We start from the raw sequence: 6,000 nt of genomic DNA, 5'->3' as shown, positions 1-6,000 counted from the left end.
ATGTCCTTGAATCATAAAACCAATTTTTTTGCTCGTGTGTTTACGTGTGCTCTTTTTCCATTTTTTCTTTGCTTGTTTGCAGTCTTTTGAGCAGACGTCGACTATATAAAAATATATGTATGTGTATCCTTGACATATGTACGTGTAAGTATGTATATATTCTTTGTTAAGTGCGGGGCTTCTTGGTCTACTCAATGCCAGACATCTGGCTCTGGCTCTGGCTCTGGCTACTGGATCTCGGCTAGACGAAGCCGGCAATATCCTTTTAGGTGATTCAATGACAGTCGAACGTCCATGCATCTACTAGTTGCTCACTTCTACAAATGAAGATATGTATGTATGTATGTATGTATGATATTTTGCATATGTATGTATGGTAAGTACATACAGTGTGTGTCCCGGTTGACTGGATAAAAAAGGCAACTTTTATATTTGGTTTTATATTCAATTCACATGCTCCTAACGTTCTAATGGTCCAAACGTCTCCCGCCCCGAAGTTGGAACCCAAACATAACATACATACATACATCTGTATGTACATATGTAGGCACATACTATCTGTTGCTTCTCCACAAAGTTACACATGGGTAATGTAAAGCAATTTGGTGATGAATTTTACTTGCTGAGATTTACTATTCAATATTAATTCTAGTATTCATATTTTAATATCCATATGTTATAACAGTATCCCAAATAATAGATAGATACGTACAAACATACATGTACATGTACATGCATTAACATATACATATGTATGTATGTATGTACATGTGTGTGCATAAGTATGTTTCAATGTGTGCGCCACTGTAGGGGTGGGGTGGTGGTGGTGCCACCAAGGATGCTGTGCCACATTCGGAGTTTTTATTTCGATTTTTTCCGTGTATAGCCGAACATGGGAGACCTTAGGGTAGGTCAGTGCCAGACTACTTAAAGAAAATTTGTTATTTCTTGCTTTATTTAATGCGAATGCCAGCTCTTAACTTCTGTGAAAGAAACTTTTTCAAGGCCATCCGGAAAGAAAATAGTGAATAGTGAAAGTCGCGACGGTGCATACGTCGTATTCAACGAATGGGAATCAGGTTAGAAGCTTGATCTATACATATGTACGTATGTATGTAACAATATACATACATATGCATGCATGTGTGTATGCAAATTCCATTGTACATATATGTATTCGGAAAAAAAAACCATAAATTAATCAAAAAAGTACATATGGCAATCTGGTGAAAATCTTCAAATCACCTTCTCGCTATGGGAAGAATATTAAATATAAATAGAAGTTAAAGCCGACGGGGATGGTGTTGGAAGGATACCCATCCATCGATTAGTATAAATATGAAAAATCGCACCGCCCAGAGAGAAGTCTCGAGCATACTCTTGACATGTTTATCCGGAACTAGAATCTTGAAGGATGAAGTACTACGTTCTACCTTCAAGTTAAATTTACCCAGAACACCCGTAGCAGATGCCACAAGTCGAGATGGAGAGTGATGGAGAGATAGCAGGTACTACCCTAGAGAAAGAATCTACTGACTTATAACTATTAGTGGTGATAACGGCGGTTGCTGAGGTGGAGGGAGTCTCAACATCCATGCTGACAGCATCAAAGTGTACCACTTCTTCCATAAAACCGAACTACATTGAGTTGAACTCATAATTTTCTGATTGATTTGGCTTTGTTGACGTTCTTCTCATTCTTATTCGATATGTCGGCTACCGATATATGTAAGCCAAAAGAAATGTATCAAATGGAGCGTACAATTCTTACCCTCCATCTGATCCATGATTTTATACGCCAAAGTCACTAAGAACCGGTTATAACTGGCACTATTGTATCAAATCCATCATCTAACAAGATGGAATGAAGTGTCGACCATTTCAATAGATCTGTAGTACCTTTTTAAGTGATGTCCATTTTCAGCTTCAGAAATCTTTTTGACAATTACATTATTTACTTGACTCAAAGATATCAATAAGTATTGAGTTGCATTTGACTCATCTATAAACATGCATAATGTATTGCTCGAAGATTACATTTGAAATTATAAGCAACAAAATTGTAAGCTCGTTATTTTAGAGAATATGTATCCGAATGCCCAGGGTAATTTTAGAATGGATTTGTAACAATTTGATTGAATATTCTCATCCAAAAAAATAATTTAAAATCGCGCACCAATATTCTCGCTGGTAGTATGTAGTCTTGTAATTAAATACTGTGTTCAGCGAACGCCAAGGACTCGCATCTCGTTAAGCAGACATTGACAACTGAGCTCAGTCCCGTTACGGTCAGTGGCGCCAAATTAAGCACACAATTCGGAGACGTGCTGGGTTTAATCGAAACTCGATATTTTTTCGCTTCCTGAGGCCGTAAGGTAATTAGCTTACGCTTGATTTGCTGGCGCTCCTGAACTGTGAAACAATGGACCCACCACCTGAGCCCATATTCGTCCACGTACCCTCGTGTTTGCTATCTATTTGTTAGCTCCTTCTATTGGAATCGGTGGAAAAGGGGAACTGAAACGAAAATAAAAGCAAAAGAAGTAACAAACAATTTTATTTTAATAGTGCCACTTTATATAAAACCTCGTGGAGCCACAACATCACGCTCCATTTGTTCAAGCCCGGACTACGGGCACAAGGCGTACTCCTTTCCTTCACTTCCTCTTTTACTTGTTGAGTTTTATTAAATGTTGTAATAAAATAACAGTTAAGTTGTAACTTTCAGTGGAGTAACAAAAAAAAGGACCGGATCAGCACTTTCCCTGGCGAAAACTTTTAAAAAAATTTGTATCAGCATCAGCGATTTAGAGAATCATCCATGGTGGATATATCCTTGAAGTTAGACTCTCAATAAACCTAAGTATAAGAAGCTGCTAGGCTGAGAGTTTTTAGCACATCCAACCATCTATTGATCGTAATAACTATTACAACTATGTATGTAGAACCGCCAGGGGCTTGGACCAAATTTTGTTTATACATATATTTTAATTTGAACGTTGATGTGCAATTACTGCACCAGCATGTGGCCTATGCGACATCAAGCCGAAAACTATTACGCTCGGAGTACGGAAGGATCGCAGCCGTCCTCCTGCCCAACCAACCGAGAGGAACTGCCGCATGACGCACGACCCGCTTGTTAAATATACATAATTGTTTATTGACTGATCGTGATCTCATAGGCCTAATATCAACGTACCAAATAAATCACTCGTCTAGGCCTAGACATACCAAAAATAATGAAAACATAACAAATAGTAAAATATTTTAACTTTGGGACGCTATATCTTCAGGTATATCCATTTTAGCGATACAAATCAAATCGAGGGGGAACGTTGTGAGTTGCTGCGGAGACCGCAGCTCTACATTCATACCCGATACTTGGTCAGTGTGGCTCTCCTCCGGCAGACGCCGCTTTTATTGAACGACACGACAAAGAGTGCGTGCGAGAGAGACAGAAAATCAGTCTGAGCGTGACGTCGGGCGCTGCGTAGCCACTGCAAATAGATTTGTTCCTTTTGGTCATTCTCTATGATTGTGCGTTTTTAGTTTTCTCGAATCTGCAATATTGTGGATGCAACAGATTTTCGTCCTTTGTTGGGCCGGAAGGGGGTGGGGCGAAATTATGACACAAAACGGTCAAGGTCCGATATCCCAGGAGTGTGGATACCAAATTTGGTTGCTCTAGCTCTTATGGGTTCTGAGATCCTTAAACTCATATTTTGCAATTGGCAAAACCGACCATGAAACCTGTGTGTTAAAGTGAGACAGAGCGAGAAAGAGTGAAATTGTTTTCTTGATTCTGGCTATAATAATTATACGATCTGGTTCAGATTTTACACTCTAGAACATATAGTCATCCTCTACGATTCTGCACAGACTTTCGCCCTTTGTGGGGGCGGGGAAAAGTTTTGAAATATACTTGTAGCAGTGACATATCACAGAAGTCCGGATATAAAATGTCGTTGATCTAGCTCTTGTAGTCTTTGAGCACGGACAGACAGACAGGGCTCAATCGACTCGGCTATTGATGCTGATCAAGAATATATATACTTTATGGGGTCGGAAACGATTCCTTCTGGACGTTACACACATCTATTTTCACCACAAATCTAATATACCCCAATACTCATTTTTAGTGTCGGGTATAAAAAATGTGAAAGTGCCTATAATCCATGTTTGTGGAGACCCGCGCTGCAAATGTCAAGTAAAATTATGAAAGTGCGCCAAGATCGAAAAGATTTTTTGGGTATTTTACAAATGTCAATGTCAGTGTGAGAAATGATCTAAAAAGATTTTGGAGGAATAATGCAAATTCCAAGTATTAGGAAGTGCTCTACTCATGCAGGCCTATAACCCAATTATTGCCTCGTGCAAAGTACATTTAAAATAATAATAAAATGTGTGTAAACATTTTGAATGAAATTGTTTTTGGATGATAAATATTTTGGAATTTATGTTCTCACAGCGAAACATAAAGGTTTATGTCGGCTGCTCCTTTCTTTATAATAAATGAAATTAATGAAAATCTTGAGAATATTCTCCGACGCGAAACGCGGCAGATCGTCAAAATTTTGCACAACTTGACAAATTTTGTAATCTGAAAATTTTAACCCAAGTCTCATACAAATAAACAGATGCGAACTTTTAGATGCACACATATGTATGTATGTATCTTGTATGTATTATACATATGCACGTATGTATGTATGTATGTATGTGTATTACACGAGGCTTAGGGACCGGACCTATTCGTCCAGCGAGCCTGCCGTCTGGACAACCATCTTTGCCTTTGCTGCTCTGCCATAACTAATACTGCAGGCGATAGCGGAGCATTGGATGTGAATGTCGCATAAGCAATTTCTGTCCTCTGCCTCCGACAAAATCCCTCTCTATCCGCATTGAGACAGCCGCGGCAGTACCAAATGACATACCAACCCGCTCACTCATTCGACCAACAACCTTTTGATGTGTCGATGTATGTGTGTGTGTGTGTGTGTGTGTGAACTGGAGTGGGATACTTGGCTACGGAACGGCTGAAAAGACGAGCCAGGATGAATATTTCCGCTGAATGCTTCACAAATGCAGAGCATTCACCCATTCCTTTGGTCATCGTCATCTCCTAGCCGGAGTCGGAGTCGTTGGAGTCGTCGTCGTCGTCGTCGTCGTCGTCGTCGTCGTCGTCGTCGTCGTCGTCGTCGTCGTCGTTGTCGTGGAGGCAGTGTCCAGTGCAAGAGTAAGGGATGAGAATGAACGGGCAGTGGTAATTCGTTGCCACCAACGTTGAAGTGAAGGGAAGGCAACTTCTAGAGAAGAGAACTCTGCGCCAAACATTACCACCGTCAGTGTCACATTGCCTTGGTTCAACAACTAAGCAGCCGACTGTATGAACGGCGTCGTCCATGCTCCTTCCAGCATGTTGTCGCAAGTACTGCCTCCACTTTCATCTCAAACTATGCGTTCTGCCCATGTTCGCCTTGGCATCTGCCGCCCCAAAACCCATTGAGGCAGGGGCAGTTCGTTGCCCAGCGGTAGAACTCTCTAGTCCAGGCGCGTGTCCATCATGATGCTGCCTTTGGTGCCACCGCATCCATCGCCCGACCACCTGACACCAAAAACAAGTCGATCGATAATTTCCATAGCTGACCGCTGCTGTATATGCGAATTTAGATGCGGACATTAATACAAACACAAACATCGCAGCATACGGGCATACGTTTTCGTACGTGTGTGAACATGTATATATGTATGTATGTATGTTCGGACATTGAGCGGGATGCAAGAAGCACAGGAAAGAAGGTACCCGGCGACGAAGGCCGAGAGTACGAAGGAAGGCCAACGAAGTTGAGCAGCAAGAACCTCTAGACAGTAGCTATGTAAAATGTTGTTTGCATACGGCTTGCGATTGCTTGCTACATCGGAGGCTAAGGCTGATGAGGATGATGGGTCCGGTCCTGTTCGGTCCTGTCCTGTCCGGAAGGGAAGGCCCGATGCAGGGTT

Source organism: Drosophila persimilis, unplaced genomic scaffold (genome assembly GCF_003286085.1).
Source record: "Drosophila persimilis strain 14011-0111.01,24,50 unplaced genomic scaffold, DperRS2 tig00000000-arrow-pilon, whole genome shotgun sequence".
Taxonomy (NCBI): domain Eukaryota; kingdom Metazoa; phylum Arthropoda; class Insecta; order Diptera; family Drosophilidae; genus Drosophila; species Drosophila persimilis.
The sequence above is the reverse complement of the archived record's forward strand: the minus strand, read 5'-3'. Positions refer to the sequence as shown.